Genomic DNA, 25031 nt, shown 5'->3' with positions numbered 1-25031 from the left:
GCGTGTAGACAGTCGCTTTTGCCTCGTTGTATTTCCGAGTGCATAAGGGAAGGAAGTGATGCAATTTTGGTACAAGGTACCGTCTGTTATGTATGTGAACGTAGATGTAAATAATCTACATCTACATCTATATGGATACTCTGCAAATCACATTTAAGTGCCTGGCTGAGGTTTCATCTAACCACCTTCACAATTCACTATTATTCCAATCTCGTATAGCGCGCGGACAGAATGAACACCTATATCTTTCTGTACGAGCTCTGATTTCCCTTATTTTATCGTGGTGATCGTTCCGCCCCGTGTAGGTCGATGTCAACAAAATATTTTCGCATTCGGAGGAGAAATGTGGTGTTTGGAATTTCGTGAGAAGATTCCGTCGCAACGAAAAACGCCTTCCTAATAATGATTTTCAGCTCAAATCCTGTATCATTTCTGTGACACTCTCTCCCATATTTCGCCATAATACAAAATGTGCTGCCTTTCTTTGAACTCTTTCGATGTACTCCGTCAGTCCTACCTGGTAAGGATCCCACACCGAGCAGCAGCATTCTAAAAGGGGACGGACAAGCGCAGCGTAGGCAGTCTCCTTAGTAGGTCTGTTACATTTTCTAAGTGTCCTGCCAATAAAACGCAGCCTTTGGTTAGCCTTCATCACAACATTTTCTATGTTTTCTTTCCAATTTAAGTTGATCATAATTGTAATACCTAGGTATTTAGTTGAACTTACGACTTTTAGATTAGATTGATTTATCGTGTAACCGAAGTTTAACGAGTTCCTTTTAGCACTCATGTGGATGACCTCACACTTTTCGTTATTTAAGGTCAACCGCCACCTGTCGCACCATTCCGATATTTCTTCTAAATCGTTTTACAGTTTGTTTTGATCTTCTGATGACTTTATTAGTCGATAAACGACAGCGTCATCTGCAAACAACCGAAGATTGCTGCTCAGATTGTCTCCCAAATAGTTTGTATAGATAAGGAACAGCAAAGGGCCTATAACACTACCTTGCGGAACAGCTGAAATAATGAATCAGGAGTTTCTGCATAGAACTGACGAAGCAGGTAACACATGAATAACACTGCCAGTATGCTAGGACACCTGTCAAGACATCAGGGAAACAATTCCATCACACTAAACGAAGCTGTAGAGGGTACAAACCGTAGGGGAAGACGTATAATGCAATACATCCAGCAAATAATTGAGGACGTTGGGTGAGATGAAGAGGCTGGTACAGAAGAGGAGTTCGTAGGGGGCCGCATCAAACGTCAGAACACTGATGACTAAAACGGAAAGAAGTTATGGGCTTCTCTGTGAAGTTGAATGAATATTGAACCGATACTTCATGGTTGAGTACTTTCCACTACAGTCAGTGTTTCTAACCACTGTCATAAAATTTAGTTGAGATGTTGTAGAAGGGAAATAATTACATCACATACCTCAAAGTAAAAGTCTCCACTACAAAACTGTTTTAGGCTTTCGTCTGGACGTATTGCCTGTTGTCTTCTGTCTCCGCCGACGTCTGTTTATCGACTTTTCTGATGTTTCGACATCATGAGTGACTAGCGTTTGTCAAGAATTCACCGTCCACTGCTTTTGGCGTCACTCGTGCTGGCAAAACGTCAGAAAAATCTGTAAGATCTCGAGACACAAACAAACAAACCAGCTGAGCCTGGTCTGGAGGGAGGTCCCTGTGTCAGACGGCTGTGAATGACGACGACAAATATATGAGGGGTACAGATTAAGGCAGTTGCAGCAACATCAGCTTCACACATACCGTCCTGATAAAACTCATCCCTCTGATTTCCACAAAACCAATGTCTACCAACATCAGTGCGTACTTCTCTCTCGTTAGCAGTGCTAATTCGTTAACATACTGCGACAGATGGCTACTTACACATCATCTCCTAGCTGCGGACTGGCGTGTGATCTGCTGCAGCACGTAGCATGTAAAATGAAAGCTACCTGACAGCGACCTCGGTCGGCAATCACGGTCATTCCAAGTTTCGCAGTGGACGCTCGAAACGACTTCCTACAGGATGCCCAGTGCCAGAACAACTTTGGGGGTGACGTACTTTACACTTTTTGGTGCGGCTAATATTCCTAGATTTCTAGAAGGCTTTTGATACCTTTCCTCACAAGCGACTATTAATCAAATTGCGTGATATGGAGTATCGTCTCAGTTGTGTGACTGGATTCGTGATTTCCTATCAGTGAGGTCACAGTTCGTAGGGATAGACGGTAAATCTTCGAGCAGAACAGAAGTGATATCAGACGTTCCACAAGGTAGTGTCATAGGCCCTCTGCTGTTCCTGATTTACATAAATGATCTAGGTGATAATCTGAGCAGCGCCCTTAGATTGTTTGCAGATGACTCTGTAATTTACCGTCTAGTAAAATCATCAGACGATCAATTTCAATTACAAAATGATCTAGAGAGAATGCGAGAAGTGACAATTGGCATTACACAAAGAAAAGTGCGACGTCATCCACATGAGTACTAAAAGAAGTCAGATAAATTTTGGGTATACGATAAATAGCAGAAATCTCAGGGTTGTCAATTCGACTAAACACCTAGGAATGCAATTATGAGCAATTTAAATTGGAAAGACGACATAGATAATATTGTGGGGAGGGCGAAACAAAGACTGCGCTTTGTTGTTAGAACACTTAGAAGATGGCACAAACCCACTAAAGAGACAGCCTACATCACACCTGTCCGTCCTGTGCTGGAATATTGCTGCGCGGTGTGGGATCCTTACCAGGTAGGATTGACGGAGGACATCGAAAAAGTGCAAAGAAGGGCAGCTCGTTTCTTGTTACCGCGCAATATTGGTGAGAGTGTCACTGAAATGATAAGCGAGTTGGGGTCGCAAATACCGAAACGAAGGCGATTTTCTTTGCGGCGAGATCTATTTACGAAATATCAGTCACCAACTTTCTCTTCCGAATGCGAAAATACTTTGTTGACACTCACCTACGTAGGGAGAAATGATCATCATAATAAAATAAGAGAAATCAGAGCTCGAACGGAAAGATTTAGGTGTTCCTTTTTCCCACGCGCTATTCGAGAGTGGAATAAGCAGTTCACATAATACGCAAAAAACTGGTGATTTCTCAAACTGGGGAACAATCAAGAATGGGGTGCCGCAAGGTTCGGTCTTAGGTCCTCTGCTGTTCTTAATATATACTAATGACTTCCCATTCTATATTCACGAAGATGCAAAGCTGTTACTTCTTGCCGATGATACAAGTATAGCTGTCGCACCCAACAGACAAGAATTAACTGGTGAAATTGTAAACGATGTTTTTCAGAAAATCATTAAGTGGTCCTCTGCAAATGGGCTCTCATTAAACTTTGACAAAACTGAGTATACACAGTTCCACACAGCAAATGAAATGACACCATTGATAAATATAGACTCGATCAGAAATCGGTAGCTAAGGTAGAATATTCCGAATTTCTAGGTGTATGCATTGATGAGGTGTTGAACTGGAAAAAACACACTGAGGATCTGCTGAAACGTTTGAGTTCAGCTACTTATGCTATTAGGGTCATCGCAAATTTTGGCGATATACATCTGAGTAAATTAGCTTACCATGCCTATTTTCATTCTCTGCTTTCCCGTGGCATCATATTCTGGGGTAACTCATCATTGAGTAAAAGAGTGTTCATCGCACAAAAGCGTAATCAGAATAATTGCTGGAGCTCATCCAAGATCATCCTGCAGACACCTATTTAAAGAGCTAGAGATCTTCACTGTAGCTTCACAATATATTATATATATATATATATATATATATATATATATATATATATATATATACTTATGAAATTTGTTATTAACAATCCGAACGAAATCAAAACTAATAGCAGTGTACATGGCTACAACACTAGGAGAATGGATGATCTTCAGTACTCAACGTTAAATCTAACTTTGGCTCAGAAGGGGGTAAATTATGCTGCCACGAAAGTCTTTGGTCACTTACCTAATAGTATCAAAAGTCTGACAGCTAGCAATATAGCATTTAAAAGGAAATTAAAAGAATTTCATAATGGCTACTCTTTCTACTCATTAGATGAATTTTTAGATATAGTAAGTGGGTAATTTCCCAAACACCCACAAAAAGATTAAAAATATTGAGTGTCATGTCATATTTTGTGTAATGGAATATCTCGTATAGACACCTTTTATTAACCTGACACGTTCGGCATCATTACGAAGTGTCGTATTCATGATCTATGGAACAAGTACTAATATAATCTCTAATCTAATCTAATGGTAGAGAAGTAGTATGAAAATGGTTCGAAGAACCCTCTGCCAGGCACTTAAGTGTGAATTTCAGAGTGACCATGTAGATGTAGACGTCTGCGACCATATGCGCTGAGATACAACAAAGCGCGACTGTCAGTCGGGCAGCTAGCACAAAGACTGACAACAGCCGTCGCTGTAACGGCTTGACAGGCGCGTAAGTAGCGAGAGGCGGAGGGAGGAGGGCAGAAATAAATGGGCCAGGGGCCGGAGCGAGCAGCAGGTGCAGCACGTTCGGACGTGGCGGGCCCGGGCTGTGGGCGCTGCTGCGAGTCCTTGGACCGCTGGAGCGCGGTTGACGGGCGGAGACTCACAGCACCCACTCTGCCGCTGGACCGCGGCCAAGGACAGCCGAGCGGCGAGGCACACAGTTGCTGCCGCCAATCGCTCTTCTCTCCCTGCTCTCCTCACTGGTCATACACAGGGTGGTCCACTGATAGTGACCGGGCCAAATATCTCAAGAAATAAGCGTCAAACGGAAAAACTACAATGAACGAAATTTGTCTAGCTTGAAGGGGGAAACCACACGGCGCTATGGTTGGCCCGCTAGATGGCGCTGCATGGATCAAACGGATATCAACTGCGATTTTTTAAATAGGTACCCCCATTTTTTATTACATATTCGTGTAGTACGTAAAGAAATATGAATTTTTGGATGGACCACTTTTTTCGCTTTGTGATAGATGGCGCTGTAATAGTCACAAACGCATAGCTCACAATTTTAGACTAACAGATGGTAACGGGTAGGTTTCTGTAAATTAAAATACAGAACGTAGGTATGTTGGAACATTTTATTTCGGTTGTTCCAATGTGATACATGTACCTTTGTGAACTTATCATTTCTGAGAACGCATGCTGTTACAGCGTGATTATCTGTAAATTCCACATTAATGCAATAAATGCTCAAAATGATGTCCGTCAACCTCAATGCATTTCGCAATACGTGTAACGACATTCCTCTCAACAGTAGTTCGCCTTCCGTAATGTTCGCACATGCATTGACAATCCGCTGACGCATGTTGTCAGGAGTTGGCGGTGGATGACGATAGCAAATACCCTTCAACTTTCCCCACATAAAGAAATCCGGGGACGTCAGATCCGGTGAACGTGCGGGCCATGGTATGGTGCTTCGACGACCAATCCACCTGTCATGAAATATGCTCTTCAATACCGCTTCAACCGCACGTGAGCTATGTGCCGGACATCCAACATGTTGGAAGTACATCGCCATTCTGTCATGCAGTGAAACATCTTGTAGTAACATCAGTAGAACATTACGTAGGAAATCAGCATACATTGCAACTATTTAGATTGCCATCGGTAAAACGGAGGCCAATTATCCTTCCTCCCATAATTCCGCACCATACATTAACCCGCCAAGGTCGCTGATGTTCCACTTGTCGCAACCATCGTGGATTTTCCGTTGCCCAACAGTGCATATTATGCCGGTTTACGTTACCGCTGTTGGTGAATGACGCTTCGTCGCTAAATAGAACGCGTGCAAAAAATCTGTCATCGTCCTGTAATTTCTCTTGTGCCCAGCGGCAGAACTGTACACGACGTTCAAAGTCGTCGCCATGCAATTCCTGGTGCATAGAAATATGGTACGAGTGCAATCGATGTTGATGTATCATTCTCAACACCGACGTTTTTGAGATTCCTGATTCTCGCGCAATTTGTCTGCTACTGATGTGCGGATTAGCCGCGACAGCAGCTAAAACACCTTCATCATTTGTTGCAGGTCATGGCTGACGTTTCCATGCGGCTGAACACTTACTGTTTCCTTAAATAACGTAACTATCCGGCGAAAGGTCCGGCCACTTGGATGATGTCCAGGATACCGAGCAGCATACATAGCACACGGCCGTTAGTCATTTAGATCACAATAGCCATACATTAACTCTATATCGACCTTTTCGGCAATTGGTAAACGGTCCATTTTAACACGGGACAATGCATCACGAAGCAAATACTCCGCACTGGCGGAATGTTACGTGATACCACGTACTTACACGTTTGTGACTATTACAGCGCCATCCATCACAAAGCGAAAAAAGTGGTCCAACTAAAACATTCATATTTCTTTACGCACTACACGAATATGTAATAAAAATGGAGTTCCTACCTTAAAAAAACGCAGTTGATATCCGTTTGACCTATGGCAGCGCCATCTAGCGGGCCAACCATAGCACCATCGTGTTTCCCCCTTCAAGCTAGACGAGTTTCGTTCTTTGTAGTTTTTTCGTTTAATGCTTATTTCGTGAGATATTTGGCCCGGTCGCTATCAATGGACCATCCTGTATATACAGCGTGTTACAGAAGTAATGGTCAATAATTAGGGATATGACAAGAAAAAAAGTCAAGTATTCATGAGCTCTAAAACGCTTACCTTAAGAGCTATGAGCAATTCTTGATCTTCGATACTGTGAAACAAATGTCTTCTACTGCGAGCTCTTTGCCTTGCATATTTTGGGGAAGTAGTAATATGGACCAAAACAAGAAACAAGAATTGTGTTTCAAAGTAGCGAAGATGAACAAGTGCTCATAGCTCTTAAGGTATGGATTTTAGAGCACATGTGTACGTGACGTTTCTGTTTCGACTGATCATTCCTGTAGTATCCCTGAGTACTGACCATTACTTCTGAAACTCCCTGTATATATTGATCTGTATTACGACTGGTCTGATGCGACGCACCACGAATTTCTCTCCAGTGGCAACCTCTTCTCCTCACCCTACGCACCCTACGCCCTCAGGTATTTGTTGGATGTGTCTCGATCTATGTCTTCCTCTGCAGTACTTACTCTCTACACCTCCGTTTACTACCATGGAAGTTATTCCCTGACACCTTTACACGCGTCATATCATCCTGTCCCATTTCCTAGTCCGTACTTTCCACACACTTCTTCCTTCGCTGGTTGTCCGGAGAACCTCCCCATTCCTTACCTTGCCAGTCCACCAAATTTTCAACACTCGCCTGTAGCACCACACCTCAAATGCTTCGATTCTTTTCTGCTCTGGTTTCACCACAATCCGTGCTTAGCTATTATATTTGCTGGGCTCCAAACGTACATTCTCAGAAATTCGTTCATGTTAACTAAATCTTTCGTCGGCCCTTGGTAGAAGAATACAGCAATAAATGAAAAGCGCTAGTTTACTTTTGTTCTACAATATTACTTTTATTGTCTTAGGCGATTTTCGGCTTACAAGGCCATCTACAGACATTTACTGACTATTGTCACCAAAGAAGTTACAATGTTCTTAGCTGCGCGGGATTAGCCGAGCGGTCTGCGGCGGTGCAGTCATGGACTGTGCGGCTGGTCCCGGCGGAGGTTCGAGTCCTCCCTCGGGCATGGGTGTGTGTGTTTGTCCTTAGGATAATTTAGGTTAGGTAGTTTGTAAGCTTAGGGACTGATGTCCTTAGCAGTTAAGTCCCATAAAATTTCACACACATTTGAACATTTTGAACAATGTTTTTAAACGACATTGGAAAAGAAGATACAAATCTACATTGAATCAGAAATGTACAGTAAATAACATCTCTTACAGTGTGGTGGTAATGGAATGTGAAAAATAAAAAGCTGAATAGTAAATAAATATAAAGGGAGTAAACAGGAAAAACATTCAACACAAAACTGGAACAGCAAACTACATAACGGAGTGATACACAAACTAATTTAAATACAGAATTGTCAATGTAATTTCAGAATGTATAAGGAACATAAGCAATATACGTAAGATTAACAGAAGTTAATAAATGCAACAAAATGGAGGGGTGTGAGGGAACACACAGTAAATGCCATCTTTGAGAGTGTGGTGATACGGCATTTTAAAAAGAACAAAGTTGAAGAATGTAAAAGTAGCAAACGAGTAACACATCAACACTATATTCAAACCAGTGCCTATGTCACAGATTGCTTTAAATAAATGAACCAAGTGAAATAAAAACAGTACTTGATGAGACACGTTCAAGCGGCGTTTAAGATGGAAAGTAATACAAGTATCAGTTAAAAGAAAAACTTAGCAGTTGTAAGTGCAGTTCATATGAATTGCGTAGACAATTTCAATAAAATAAAAGAAAGTCAATGAATACAGGAAAATGGAGGACTATTTAGGGACAGTGCGGGAAGAATGAAAAACATAGAGGATGATGTGAAGCTTAGGAGAGGGAGGTATTAAGCTGTGTCTGGTCATTTAAGATTAGATTTGGACTATGAGCCAGACGTTTGTTAATTTCCACGGCATCCAGCAGATTGAGTTCTTGGCCTTTATTTTCTAAGTGAAGAACACGGGACACTGGGTGGTAGTTGTGACCCTCACTCAGTACATTCTCAGCGAAAATGGAGTCATTGTTCGGCAAATTCCTCAAATTAAGGTGTACGTTTGATACTACTAGACTTCTTGAAATGTCCTATTTTCTTGTACTAATCTGCTTATTATGTCTTCCTTGCTTCGTCTGTCATGCTCTGTTTTGCTTCGTCTACTTCGTGGTCACCAATTCTAAAGTTGGTCACCAATTAGAATATTGTTTCTCCTATTCTCATTTCTGATACTTTTCATGTGTTCCATCTTTCTTCGGTTTACTGTCAATTCATATAACGTACACATTAAACACTTCACTTTGGCCAACAAATCCTGTAGTTCTTCTTCAATTTCACTGAGAGTTGCACTGTTGCTGCGCGGAGTGTCCGTGCGGTTTGAGACGTCATGTCACGGACTGCGCGGCCCCTCCCGCCGGAGGTTCGAGTCCTCCCTCGGACTTGGGTGTGTGTGTTGTTCTTAGCATAAGTTAGTTTAAGATCATTTAAGTGGTGTGTAAGTCTAGGGACCGATGACGTCAGCAGTCTGGTCCATTAGGAATTCACACGCATTTGAACATTTGAATTGCAATGTCACCAGTAAATGTTGTCACCGATATCCTTTCACCCCGAATTTTAATCTCAGTCTTGAACCATTGTTTTGTTTCCGTCATTGTTTCTTCGATGTACAGATTGAACAGTAGGGGTGAAAGACTGCATCCCTGGTTTACACACACTGTATCCCGGAGCTTCGTTCTTGATCCTCCGCTCTTATTATTCCCTCTTGGCTCTTGTACGTATTGGATACCACCCGTCTCCCCCAATAGCTTATCGCTATTTTCCTCAGAATTTGTTACTTCTTGCGCCATTTGACATTGTCTAACGCTTTTCCAAGTTCGAAAAATCCCATAAACGTGTTTTGATTTTTCTTTAGTTTTCCTTCCCTTATCAACAGCGACGTCAGGACTCCCTCTCTGGTGCTTTTGTCTTTCCTAAAGTCGAACAGATCGACATCTACTATCCTCAACTTTCTTTTCCGTTCTTCTATTATTCTTGTCAGCAATCAGCATAAGCTGTTAAGCTGATTGTGTGATGGTTGTCGCCCCTAAATGGTCTTGCCATCTTTAGAATTGTGTGGATAATTTTTCTGGAACTCTGACGGCATACATTCTAACTACCACCATGAATAGGCGTACTCATTTTGTTGCCATTTCCCCCAATGATTTTAGAAATTTGGATGGAATGTTATCTATCCGTTATACCTCATTTGATCCTAGGCCTTCCAAAGCTCTTTGAAATTCCGATTGTAATATTGGATACCCCATCTCTTCCCTATAGACTGTTGTTTCTTCTTCTATCACATGATCAGACAAGTCCTCCTCCTCATACAGCCCTTCAATGTACTCTTTCCACCTATCCACTCTCTACATTTAACAGTGAAGTTCCCATACACTCTTAATGTTATCGCCCTTGCCTTTAATTTCACCGAAGGTTGTCTTGACTTTTCTGTGTATTGAATAAGTCATACAAACATTCATGTTTTTTTCAAATTCTTCACATTTTCCCTTGGCCATTCCACCTTGCCTTCCATGCACGTTGTATTTATTTATTTCCTAAATGAACTATGTGGCTACACTCCTGTCTTTCACTGAACATTTTTAACTTCCTTTTTACGTTGATCAACCGAAGTATATCTTCTGTTACCCAAGGTTCCCCTCCAGTTACCTTCCGTGTACCTATGTTTGTCTGTCCAAGATCTGTGATTGTCCTTTTCATATCTGTCCACTCCTCTTCAGCTGAAGCCTACAGTGGTAGTCCTTATCGCAGAATCCACATGTTAAGTGAGCTTGAAAATGTCTCTTTATTTTTCAGTATTTCAGTGTCCCATCTCCTTCCACACTGATTTTTCCGGACGATTCTCTTCAACTACAGTCTACTTCCCATCTTTAACAAACTATGATCTGAATGTATACAATTACAATACAATCTCTGATTTTGAAAACTTTGTCTGACGAAGATGTAATTAGGCTGGAATCTTCCCGTGTCTCCAGGCCTCTTCCAAGTACACCACTTCTTTTTGTGATTCTTGAACAGAATATTCGCTTTTACTAACTGCAATTTGTTGCAGAACTCAGTTATTCTCTCTCCTCTCTCATTCCTGCTATCAAGTCTTTATTCTCTCGTATCACTTTCTTCCACTCTTTCCTCTACAACTGAGTTAACCTCTTCCCCCCCCCCCCCCCTCCCCCCGATTATTAGATTTTTATCTCACTTTCCACAGTAAGTTACGTTCAACACCCTCATGCGATTCCTCTATCTTCTCATCTTCTGCTTGCGACGTCGGGATGAATATCGGAACTATTGATGTCTGTGTTTATTTGCTTACGATGATGTGATGAGAAGAATCATGATACTGAACTTTTCAAAGTAACTCACTTTCTGCCCCCTCCTTCCTACTCATAACGAATCCCACTCCCGCTGTACTACCTTCTGTTGCTATTTATTCTACCCTATATTCGTCATTCGTCAGGCCAGAAATCATTCTCTTCTTTCCATTTCAGTCCACCGACGCCTACTTTATCTAAATCAATGGTTTTTTCAGCTTTTCTATCTTCCCTGTCACGTTCAGATTTCTGATACTCGACGCCCCGACTCGTCCTTTCATTAGTTATTCAATTTTTCACACTGCTACCCTGCCGTTGGCAGTTCCCTGTCAGAGATCAAAATTGGGGGGGGGGGGGGGAGGGGGTAATAAGGAATCTTTCCCCAATGGAGAGATAATAACGACAGTTTTTCAGTTACAGATCGCATTACATATGGATACACCTTGTATGACATACCCAACATACCTTCATATTATCGCGGAGAAAACTATCGTAAGTCACTGTAACGTCTCATGCGCCACAGTTGCTGACTACAGTAATAGGAGAAAAGAAATATAATCGAGGAGATAACGATCAGTTTGGTTTTAGGAAAGACGCAAGATGTTCGAAATAATAGGAAAAATGGATGCAAGCTACGGGAAAAAGATACATATAATATCCAAAAGAAACAAGAAGGAACAGTAAGAATGAAAAACTAAGAACGAAGTCCTCTTGTTGAAAATGATGTAGCCTTTCGCTACTGCTATTCAAACTACACATCGAAGAAGCGATGATCGAAACAAAAGAGATGTTCAAGAGTAGGATTTATAGTTGGGGTGAAAGGATATCTGCGATGAGATTCATTGATAATATTGCAATTCTCAGTGAAACCGAAGAAATCTATCTAATGGCATGAATGGTGTAATAAATACAGACTATGGATTGAGGGTAAAATCGAAGAGAGTCAAAAGTATTAAGGAGTAGCATAAGTGAGATCAACGATCTACTTAACATTACATTAGGTGACTACGAAGTAAATGAAGAGAAAGGATTCTGCCATCAGTATCGTAGTTAAACACGGACTGTGGGAGAACCGGAACAGAAGAGAATCGAAGTATTTGTGATTTGGTGCTGCAGATGAATGTTGAAAATTATGTGGACTGAAAAAGTACGGAATCAGTTTTTGCGCAGAATCAGAAAGGAAAGGAGTATGTGGAAAACGCTGACAAGAAGAAGGGACAGGATGATAGGATATCTGTTAACGCTCAGAGAATACCTTCCATGGTACTAAAGGGAGCTGAAGAGGGCAAAAACTGTAGAGGAAGGCAGAGACTGGAAAACATTCATCAAATAATTGTGTCACTCTGAGATAAAGAGATTGGCATATGAGCGGAATTCGTATTGAGCCGCATCAAATCAATCAGAAGACTGATGACAAAAAAAAAAAAAAAAGTTGCTGTTGTGAACGTGTGTCGTTATGCCGCAGGGGCAAATCGTAGTCCAAGCAGAAAATTAAAATCTTCTTCCATTAAATACTATTCTTCAGTACAGATCCATTTCACTAAAAAGGAGACCCAGGAATAATTTTGGATGTATAATGTTGATTTCAGGAAAAAAGTTTGCAACAAACGAAGTATTAATCAATCGATATTCCCACAGTTCGTTAACATCTGGTGGAAGTGTCTTCTTTCATGTATATTTAGAAAGAAAGTTTCTTTGGTTAAGCTTCGGAGTTCATAAGCGTCTAAAAAGCTGCCGACAAATTGATATCACTCTCTTTAATTTGTTAGTATAGGTGAAATATCTCTCTTCACTTCAGATATGAATCGAAATGGGAGATAACACACACTGAGAATGGGGATAATGCGTGCTGAAATATCACCTCAATATGTTATTGTAGTCAGCTTGAAAGACAACAACAAACATATAACAATCACAATTCGTTCGTGTGGGTTCTTTACCAAAGCCTATTTGCAGTTAATAAATCAGTTCAGACCACTCGACGTAACTCACGTGCAATGGATTCCTAACTCCGTGAAATAGTTTCTTGGTCCCTGTCAAATACTACGAGGGCTATTCGGAAAACAATATCCGATCAGTCTCAAAATGGAAACCACATGGAAAATGAAAAATGTTTTATTTGCAACAGTTAGCTACGCCTCCCAGCTAATTCTCTGTATAGTCGCCGCTCTGACTGAGACGTTGGTCGCAGCATTGTACCAACTTTCCAATAGCCACGGCACTGTAGTCAGCTGACTGTGATTTCGGCCAATTCTCTAAGCTGATCTCCAACTTGTTGTCTCTGCCAGAATGTTGTCTTCATAGCCAGCGGTTCATGTGAGCAGAGACAGTAATCGGAGGTAGCTAAGTCCGAGCTGTATGGTGGGTGATTAAGTACTTCTCATCGAAAACACTGCAGGAGCGTCCTCCATTGTCACTGCAGTGTGCGGACGAGAATTGTCATGAAGAAGGAAATGCTTGGCAGTTACTTTGAATGGGCTGCATCAAATCACATGAAATTTCTCACAGGCATTCGTACTTGGCAGAAGGCAATATTTTCTTGGCCTCTTTACGTACTCACAGTGCGCTCACAATTGAAAATAGTGACGTGACGCAATCGACGGGCATATTAGAGGCACTGTTCAATACATTTATTCAATGATTTTCACTCTCATTGCCTCTTCGCGGGAGGACGATGGTTCAATCCCGCGTCCGGCCATCCTGATTTAGGTTTTCCGTGATTTCCCTAAATCACTCCAGGCAAATGCCGGGATGGTTCCTCTGAAAGGGCACGGCCGACTTCCTTCCCGATCCTTCCCTAATCCGATGAGACCGATGACCACGCTGTCTGGTCTCCTTCCCCAAACCAACCAACCAACCAACCATCCTCTTCGCGATCGATTGGATCTTACTTTCCGAATAGCCCTCGTCATTTACTATCAATGATAGCTACATGAGCCTGTACAGTTTATAAATCTTCTTTTAAAGTTCAGTACGTCTTTGCATTCTAAATAATTAATCAAGGCTTCTCACGATTAACCGTCAGACGAATTACCTTCACGTACAAACACACACACACACACACACACACACACACACACAAATGGTTCAAATGGCTCAAATGGCTCTGAGCACTATGGGACTTAACATCTGGGGTCATCAGTCCCCTAGAACTTAGAACTACTTAAACCTAACTAACCTAAGGACGTCACACACATCCATGCCCGAGGCGGGATTCGAACCTGCGACAGTAGCAGTCGCGCGATTCCGGACTGAAGCGCCTAGAACCGCTGGGCCCCACACAAACACACAATGCGTAATAACATTTATTGTCATTAAACGTCCATTTAGCTTCTGCAAGACCTCGTACGAGCGATTAGTATTTCCATTTAAGTTTCTTAGCGGATGTTCCTGCAGCTAGAAACCCTGAAAATTAAGTATCCTCGTAATTCCTATCTCTCCTGTCCGAGATAACACTATCCGTTTTCCGAGGACTTGTTACGTACATTAAATCAAGAAGAGACACAAATCGGGTAGTATATAGCTTTTTAACGCTCACCTTTAGACATTAGAGAGAACAGTGGTTACTAGCAAGACAATTTATATTTAAATTAACGACAATGTCTTCCAGGTCGTCTGCCACCCGCCAACAGTGGCATCGTTTGGACTCCAATAGGACCCGATACTTCCTCCGCAGCGTGTCAGAACAGCACCGGAACATCTTTGTCTGGACTCGATGGTAGAGCATGAAATACAAACGAAACGCAGCATTTTTGTACAACAATTCACGTAACATCCGTAATAAAAAATTATAATACCTATTTTAATCGCCTGTGGTCGCACACTGGAGGATACCAGTCTTTATCACGATTTACCGTAAGCACTAAAACGTATGCACTATCCAACGAGAACGAACGTTGCCGGATTGAATTCGTAATCATCATTGGTTGGCGAGAGACGGGCGAGCTACAACTCGCCATTCACTACGGCTGATGAACTCTGGCACAGAGACGAAATAACATGGAATGACGTGTCCGTGTCCGTGTCTGTTATCCAACTCATTCTGACTCGGTAGCCAAGTGGGTTAGGTCCTATGTTGCTGCTAGACCTGTCAGCTTCGTTTGCTAAATGCCGCACTTATTACACTCCCAGATCACCTGAAAATTGACTATGTGCTCTTCGTATTATGCTGTAGATGCGCAATACCTTTTATTTCGTTGCTTGCTGATCTTTCTGGAGTTGTAATTTTAATGAGCAGCAGTGCAGCATTGTTGTTCTGGACCAGTGAATCAGGTATATATAGGATGACCATTATTAAAATCGACGAACTCCAGGGACGGGTTCCTCTTTGGGAATTGGGAAAAAGGTCCTATGGACATGTCCCCGAAAATGCATGGCTGCCACGGTAGATGACGCTGAGGAATAAAAGTTTCTCTGACCAAGTGTCGTGTGTTGCTTGTGTGTTGCAGGGTGTGTAAGTGAAGCAGCGTACTGTAAGCGGCCGAATGGTCTGATACTCATGTCGGGAACAATCCGGGATGGTGTTGTGTAGGGGTAAGCAGATGGAAACGATCAAGAGGCAAAAAATGGTTAAAATGGCTCTGAGCCGGCCGGAGGGGCCGTGCGGTTATAGGCGCTACAGTCTCGAGCCGAGCGACCGCTACGGTCGCAGGTTCGAATCCTGCCTCGGGCATGGATGTGTATGAAGTCCTTAGGTTAGTTAGGTTTAATTAGCTCTAAGTTCTAGGCGACTGATGACCTCAGAAGTTAAGTCGCATAGTGCTCAGAGCCATTTGAACCATTTTCAAATGGCTCTGAGCACTATGGGACTTAACATCTGAGGCCATCAGTCCCGTAGAACTAATTAAACCTAACTAACCTAAGGACTTCATACACATCCATGCCCGAGACAGGATTCGAACCTGCGACCGTAGCAGTCTCGCGGTTCCGGACTGAAGCTCCTAGAACCGCTCGGCCACCGCGGCCAGCGATCAAGAGGCAACACGACTATACCAAAACAAATAGCCTCACAGGCAGCAACCACATCACGCAACATTTCAAGCGCTTTTTGTAAATGTGTGTGAGCGGTTCTAGGCGCTACAGTCTGGAACCGCGCGACCGCTACGGTCGCAGGTTCGAATCCTGCCTCGGGCATGGATGTGTGTGATGTCCTTAGGTTAGTCAGGTTTAAGTAGTTCTAGGTTCTAGGGGACTGATTACCTCAGAAGTTAAGCCCCATAGTCCTCAGAGCCATTTGAACCATTTTGTGAAACTGTGTGATCAGGGATCCTTTCAGACAGACGAATGTGCATGGAGGCGGCGGGCTGTGAGTACACCAGATGTGGAGGCCTGTGTTCTACAGGATATTGAGACGAACCCTAGTAAAAGCTCTAAATCAGCTTTTAAATTCCTTGTGTGTCGAGAGATTTAACCGCAAAATGCATCTGTTACTCAGACGATAACAAGTACTGCTCGAGTTGGAAATGGTTGTAACTTTGTTTTTAATAGGTTTTTTGAGGTCAAAAACTTTCATTATGATTTGGACAGCGTTCAACACAACAGTTGATGCAACATTTAAAGACACACTGCATGACCTCAGTTTTGAAGGAGTGGTACGAGTTACCAAGTAGCAGTTATACCAGGACCAGGCATTAACCGCTCTAATAAAAAGACTATAGCATCTCACTGAAAGTTTTCGCTGGTAAATAAATAACAAACCAAGAGAATAAAAAATTAGAGTGAATAGAGTGAGCAAAATGCCTCGGGCCTTTGGAGGTGACGGAGTCCCACCTCTAACTGACAAACTAGGGACTCCTAAGATGCGACTCGGCAAACAAATGGTAATGAGATGGGGAGCTATTAATATCAATGGGGGCTACTCTAGGAAGAAGGTAGAGCTGGCAGAGGCTGCAAGTAAGATGGGGCTGGATGTTTTAGCTGTTAGTGACATTCGGGTAAGGGATGAGAAAGAAGAGGAAGTGGGAGAATACAAGGTCTACATGTCAGGAGTCAAAGCAGGAATAGCACAATGGGGTGTAGGGCTTTACATCAGGAAAGAAATGGAACCCAGCGTAGTTGCAATAAGGTATGTAAACGAATGACTGATGTGGATAGATTTGACAGTGTCTAGCAAGAAAATTAGGATTGTGTCAGTATATTCGCATTGTGAAAGGACAGTTCAAGATAAGTTGGATAGTTTTTATGATGCACTCAGTGATGTAGTTGTTAGAGTAAAGGACAAGAACAGTGTTCTGCTCATGGGTGATTTTAATGCCAGGATTGGAAATCGAACAGAAGGGTATGAAAAGGATATGGGTAAATTTGGAGAGGATATGGAGGCCAACAGGAACGGGAAAAAACTCTTGGATTTCTGTGCCAGTATTGGCTTAGTAATCACAAACTCCTTTTTTAAACATAAGAACATTCACCGGTATACTTGGGAAGGCAGGGGAACCAGATCTGTCATTGGCTATATAATAACAGATCAGGAATTTAGGAAGGTTGTGAGGGACACATGTGTATTCAGGGGATTCTTTGATGACACTGATCACTATTTAATCTGCAGTGAAATTGGTATTGTAAGGCCGAAAGTGGAGGAGGTCAGGTACATATGTAGGAGGATAAGAGTGGAGAAACTTCAGGATAAGGAAATCAGCACAAGTATATAACAATGATCTCAGAAAGGTACCAGTTAGTTGAATGTAGTCAATTACAGTCATTGGAAAAGGAATGGACAAGGTACAGGGACACAGTACTAGAAGTGGCTAAAGAATGTCTTGGAACAGTAGTGTGTAAAGGTAGGATGAAGCAAACAGCTTGGTGGAATGACACAGTCAAGACAGCCTGTAAAAGGAAAAAGAAGGCGTATCAAAAATGGCTACATACTAGAACAGGTAGACAGAGAAAGTTATGTTGAAGAAAGAAACAAAGCCAAACAGTTAATTGCAGCATCCAAGAAGAAATCTTGGGAAGACTTTGGAAACAGGTTGGAGACTTTGGGTCAAGCTGCTGGAAAACCATTCTGGAGGGTAATTAGCAGTCTTCGAAAGGGAGGTAAGAAGGAAATGACAAGTATTTCGGACAGGTCAGGAAAACTGCTTGTGAATCCTGTGGATTCCTTGGGCAGATGGAGGGAATATTTTGAAGAGTTGCTCAATGTAGGTGAAAATACGATCAGTAATGATTCAGATTTCGATGTACAATGGGATAGGAATGAGGATGGAAATAGGATCACATTCGAGGAAGTGGTGAAAATAGTCAATAGATTGCAGTGCAATAAAGCAGCTGGGGTGGATGAAATTAAGTCGGAACTCATCAAATACAGTGGAATGTCAGGTCTTAAATGGCAGGACAATTGAAATGGCCTGGGAGTCGGGACAGGTTCCATCAGACTGGACAAAAGCAGTAATCACACCAAGCTTTAAACATGGAAACAGAAAAGATTGTAACAGCTACAGAGGTATCTCTTTAATCAGCGTTGTGGGTAAAATTTTCTCTGGTATTGTTGAAAGGAAAGTGCGAGTATTAGTTGAGGACCAATTGGATGAAAATCAGTGTGGGTTTAGGCCTCTTAGAGGTTGTCAGGACCAGATCTTTAGCTTACGGCAAATAATGGAGAAGTGTTATGAATGGAACAGGGAATTGTATCTATGCTTTATAGATCTAGAAAAGGCATATGACCGGGTTCCTAGGAGGAAGTTATTGTCCGTTCTACGAGATTATGGAATAGGAGGCAAACTTTTGCAAGCAATTAAAGGTCTTTACATGGATAGTCAGGCAGCAGTTAGAGTTGATGGTAAATTGAGTTCATGGTTCAGAGTAGTTTCAGGGGTAAGACAAGGCTGCGACCTGTCTCCACTGTTGTTCATATTATATATGGATCATTCGTTGAAAACAATAGACTGGCTGGGTGAGATTAAGATGTGTGAACCCAAAATAAGCAGTCTTGCATATGCGGATGACTTAGTTGTGATGGCAGATTCGATTGAAAGTTTGCAAAGTAATATTTCAGAGCTGGATCAGAAATGTAAGGACTACGGTATGAAGATTAGCATCTCCAAAACGAAAGTAATGTCAGTGGGAAAGAGATATAAACGGATTGAGTGCCAAATAGGAGGAACAAAGTTAGAACAGGTGGACAGTTTCAAGTACTTAGGATGCATATTCTCACAGGATGGCAACATAGTGAAAGAACTGGAAGCGAGGTGTAGCAAAGCTAATGCAGTGAGTTTTCAGCTACGATCTACTCTCTTCTGCAAGAGGGAAGTCAGTACCAAGAATAAGTTATCTGTGCACCGTTCAATCTTTCGACCAACTTTGTTGTATGGGAGCGAAAGCTGGGTGGATTCAGGTTACCTTATCAACAAGGTTGAGGTTACGGATATGATAGTAGCTAGGATGATTGCAGGTACTAGTAGATGGGAACAATGGCAGGAGGGTGTCCACAATGAGGAAATCAAAGAAAAACTGGGAATGAACTCTGTAGATGTAGCAGTCAGGGCGAACAGGCTTAGATGGTGGGGTCATGTTACACGCATGGGAGAAGCAAGGTTACCCAAGAGACTCATGGGTTCAGCAGTAGAGGGTAGGAGGAGTCGGGGCAGACCAAGGAGAAGGTACCTGGATTCGGTTAAGAATGATTTTGAAGTAATAGGTTTAACATCAGAAGAGGCACCAATGTTAGCACAGAATAGGGGATCATGGACGAATTTTATAAAGGGGACTATGCTCCAGACTGAACGCTCAAGGGCATAATCAGTCTTAAATGATGATGATGATGATGATATCTTTCCCGCGATAGACCTGAAGCCAAACAGAACGTCGCTGTCAGTAAGACCCCACCAGACAGCCCCTAGCTATTCTTCGTTTATGCAGCCAGCACAGCGGAAGAGCGCTGCGCGCAGCCTAGTGCGCCCGTCACTCAGGGGCCCCGTTTATCTGATTACATTTATTCCAGGTTTCGATCTTCCAGTCAGTACGGCTTCATAGATACAGTGTGCGTAAAGGCTCATAGTAGTTGAAACGAACATAAAACTGTGCAACAAAGAAAGAAAAACTAAAAAAAATCAGGGGTTTGCAACTGAGTTTGTCAATTTGATTTAGCTCTAATTATACGTGTATTGCGACTATGAAGGGATCTTTTACACAAATCAGTCAAAAATAATTTCAGTAATTTTAAGAAAATGGCACATGCATATTCCAGTTGCTCTTATTTATGTTTTAAGAGCAAAAGTTTTCTGTAGATAGACAAACCGCAAGCAACGAATACTGACATTGCACCGTAAGTCAACGAAAAGTACCTCTAGATGAGGAAGGTGGTACAAAAATTGTTATCCCCTAAGACACATATATGAAACGTCGGACAGGGTGCAGAGTTAATCTATGTAAAACGTTGCTTCTTGGCGTCCAGCCCTGTTGCACAAGGTTTCTTTTTCGTTTGGAAACGATTTCCGTCTGTTACTGAAGAAGATGACAGTTCATCTCTTGTTCGCATATCTGTAACTACAAGCGTACGACGTCGCCCTCGTAATATGGACACCCCTAGTAAACGATTCAACACATCGAACGGTGGTTTTCACTAAGTCTAGACTTCACCAGACTAAATCATTTTATTATGAGGTAAGTACGCGACTATTTTTATTTGTAAAGATTTGAAACAAAAACTTTTATGTAAAGAATAATATCAACTACTTTGATGAAGGCCATAACGAGTTCTTGAAAAGACGTTAACTGCAATGAAACATTCGTTGAAGAAATGACGTGAAGGCAAAGTTCGTCTTCACAGCACGACCTATCTGTCATTTCCACGTATACTTTGCATGACATTTATTGGTTTAACATACGACTTGTGTGACTCGTTGCTGACTTTTGTATCGTGACGGAACTGTATTTCTTTGTACTAGAAACTATTGGGAGTCAAAAATTGCGGTAAATTTCCAAATTTTTGTTTCACATTCAACAACTATGTTTTTAACTGAATTTTTCTTCCGCCCACAACTTCTTCCTCTCATGTGCCAACCCCGTCATCTCAGAGTAGCGGTTACACCCAACAGCCTAAATTATTTATTATATATTTTTTGGGCTCGACGTTAAAATTCCATATTACAGAGCCAAAGGATTTTTATTCAATCCCCGGTCTGCTCTTGAATTGCTGTTCATCAAATGTTACTTCTATAAGCTCTGACAATGTTCGCTAATTTGAAAAACGTCGAACTGCACCGTGGCTTGGAATCCACGTTAGACTGCAGGTCTTCTAATACTGACTGGGTGCCACAGAATTTATTCTCTGACAGCTTAACATACATCCTATCATCCTGTCCCTTTTCCTTCACATGTGTTACTGTATATTCCTTTGCTCGACGAATCTTTAAAAAAAACTTATCGCTTATTATCAGTTTATCTCATTTTCAACGTTTTTCGCTAGCACCACATCCTAAAACCTTCGTTTCTCTGCTTTAGTTCTTTTTCCTCTGTCCACGAATACAGTTATCAAGCCTGCAGTCTTGCAAGCTAGTGGAAAGCATAAATAATAATAAATGAAAAGCACCAGTTTGCTATTGTTCTACAATATTACTTTTATTGCTAACCGGTTTTCGGCTTACAATGCCATCTTCAGACCAGCAAATGTCTGAAGATGGTCTTGTAAGCCGAAAACCGGTTAGCAATAAAAGTAATATTGTAGAACAGAAGCAAACTGGTGCTTTTCATTTATTATTATAATGTTGTTCTACCAACAACCGAAGGAAGATTCTGTTAATATGGAAAGCATAAACTCCATAGAAAACGCGTTCTTGAAGGGCTCCTAAAAGAAGGAATCAAAATTCTGCTAGACGGATCCGAAACAACAGAAGATGAATAAAGACTATAATCGTGAAAACAATCTAAACACTATCAAATCTCACTGTAAACATAAGAATATTAATTATATTTTATGGACGCACTGGCAGGCTCCAAACAACTAAACTTAATCACAAAATTGCGGCTTACAGAGAGAAATTCAAAACCATAATCTGGATACAGCAAGTAAAAAAGAATTTGGAAAAGGCTGATTTGAGTGCACCAGGCATTTCCAGCACACAAACACTTACTGCCAGAGAATGAAGTCGCCACCGGACCAGGAACAAAGTGGGCTGAATGAAGAAAAAGAATCCACGGTCAAAATATGAGAGATGCTTGGAAAATCTGAATATCGAAACATAATAGTTTTGCGTGATCAGGGTCCAGTCGCACGTAGTACATGCACGGTGTCCCAGAAATGTCTCACAAACTTAGACGAGTCGTACAGACTGTTTTGAGGAACAAATCAAGGATGGGAAACATCCTCAAACGATGCTTCAGAGCGGCGAAGTTATAGCGCTGGCGCCTGCCATTAGGCTACGCACTCAGCAGCAAATGTTACTTTGAACACTGATGGCCCATAGGCGGTACGTCGTTTCTTATTCGGTGGTCGTGACTGATTATCATAAAGGGAGTGGCTGCTACGTAGACGGGCCTTAGCATCCTATGAATGTGATGTCCCGTTTCCGTTCGATTACTGTTCGAACACGGGTTTCCATCAGCAGTTTATTTTTCTCCTGAAATCCTCTAAAATATCGAATGTTTTTCGGTATACAGGAGAAAAATAAACTGTTGGTGTAACGCCTTGTCCGAGACTATCATCCACCTAGGTAACAGAGCATCGCATTCATAGGAGATTAGGCCTGTCTATGCACCAGCTACCTCCATTCTCTGCATTGGTGATTGCGTAAACAGTCGTGTTCACTGAATAACAAACAACATTGCGAGATGTTCCGCTTACAATCCGTCAGTGAACAAAATCGCCTTTGCTACCGGAGGGGTGGCCTAGTGGCAGGCACTCGCGTCTGTAACTTCGACGCCCTGTAGCGTCGTTGGATGACCTTTCTAACACGAGTTTCTATCCTCGATTTCTTCGTCAAGACGCCCTCTACAACCCTCCGAAATTTGTCGCAACATTTCTGGGACTCACTGTGTATTTGGAAATCAGACTCTCGAGTATTGCAACACTCCAAAATAACTAGATCTTTGGCACAGAAAAATCCGAAATGTGACACCTAAAATGAAAACTTTGAGCAATCTACACGAGAAGTTAATAGGAACCACCTGGGGTGTCACTGCAACAATCCTCTGATACTCAGACACAGAGTACTGCTGTTCCACCTATCTAAAGAGCGCTCACACTGAACTAACTGGAACCGCGCGGCTGCTACGATCGCAGGTTCGAATGCTTCCTCGGGCATGGGTGTGTGTGATGTCCTTAGGTTAGTTAGGTTTAAGTAGTCTTAAGTCTAGGGGACTGACGACCTCAGATGTTGAGTCTTATAGCGCTCAGAGCCATTTGAACCATTTGAACTATCTGAGACACAACTCAGTCAAGTTGTACCTCTCCTCACAGGGTTTGTTCCTCCGACAAACACACACTGGCTGTCGGTACTTACAAGAGAACCTCCCCATCGCACCCCACTCAGATTTAGCGTTAAGATGGCCCAGTGAACAGCACGTCGAAAACTGAACTCAGATCAAGTATGAAAATAGGAAGAAGATGTGCTGAACTGTGAAAAACAAGCAAAATAGAAACAGTGAACGGTTCAGGCTCAACAAGTGCAACATTGAGTAGCGTGTAAGAGCTATGGCGTCCTGTTTAAGTGGTCACTCCAAAGCGGGCAAGCCGGGCTCTAAACCCCGCCGTGTCATTTTTTTTTCACAACTTTATGAACTGTCCGTCCGGTCATTGAAATGTTTGTTCTCTTTCTGTTGTCTTGGAAGTTTTCATATTATACATTAGTTATAGAATATAAGTCATGTGGTAAGAGTACATCACCGTCGAAAGTACATGTGATGAACAGTGAGAGCAGGCGAGATACCATATAGACGCCTGACAGAAGTGAAAACTTCAAACAAACGGGTGTGAAATATGTTACGACAAAGGAATTTAATAATCAAAACTTCCATAACGGAACACAACTTCAAAAACGTTAAAAACACGTTTTCAAAGAGCAAAGAAAACTGTGTGATTGTGAAACTGTTGCGTTCATTTGTTGCAGCTTGTGTGGTAAACTATTATGTTTTCATCATTTGTTTGGGAGTGACCACATTTACATGCACACGAACACGTAAATCGGACAAGGAGGCATATCTCACTCACTCACCAGACTTACAAATTAGGTCCTATCATATGACACACGTACTGTCACTAATACCGTATATGACACACCAGATTTGTTTTCCGATGGGGGTTCGGTTGACTTGTCGCCTTGTCATCAGAGGCTTGTAGTTGTCATTCGAAAGCCACTTCCTTTCACACTGGACTCTCATTCGGGAGGACGACGGTTCAATCCCGCGTCCGGCCATCCTGATTTTGGTTTTCCGTGATTTCCCTAAATCGCTCCAGGCAAATGCCGGGATGGTTTTTCTGAAAGGGCACGTCCGACTTCCTTCCCCCTTCTTCCCTATTCCGATGACACCGATGGCCTCAACGTTTGGTCTCCTACTCCATAAAACGCCAACCCTCTTCCCTTTCGACTGCTAATAGAGTAGTTGTGCAGAATCAATTTGCGTTATAGGTCTCTTCCCCACATCTCGCTGTTGCAAACGGATACTACACCATGACACAAATCTGAATACAAAGGACAGCGGAAAAAAGGCACGTCTGAGCTTTTAACATGGTTCAGTCTCTTCCTAGTCCAACACCTAACCACGGCGCCGTCGCTTTTCTACTGCGCTCAATGTTGCGCTTGTTAAGCTTGGTCCATTCAACGTTCCCTTTTTTCTTTCTTTTCCACAGTTCAGTACACCTTCTTCCTCTTTTCATCCTTGATCTGTTTTCAGTTTTTGACGGGATATTCACTGGGCACGCTTACCACTGAGGGGGGCTGCGATGGTGAGTTTTCCCTTGTTAGTAATATTCAACCACCATCCATAAGATGATCACTGTCATTCGTGAACGTATGGACAAGAACGAAAAACAACATAGAATTACCGATTCATCCAGAAATTTCATTATTAGCACCGCAGCGGCTGGGGTCTAGAAAGCAATTGTGG

This window comes from Schistocerca americana, chromosome 2 (assembly GCF_021461395.2).
Source record: "Schistocerca americana isolate TAMUIC-IGC-003095 chromosome 2, iqSchAmer2.1, whole genome shotgun sequence".
Taxonomy (NCBI): Eukaryota; Metazoa; Arthropoda; class Insecta; order Orthoptera; family Acrididae; genus Schistocerca; species Schistocerca americana.
The sequence above is the reverse complement of the archived record's forward strand: the minus strand, read 5'-3'. Positions refer to the sequence as shown.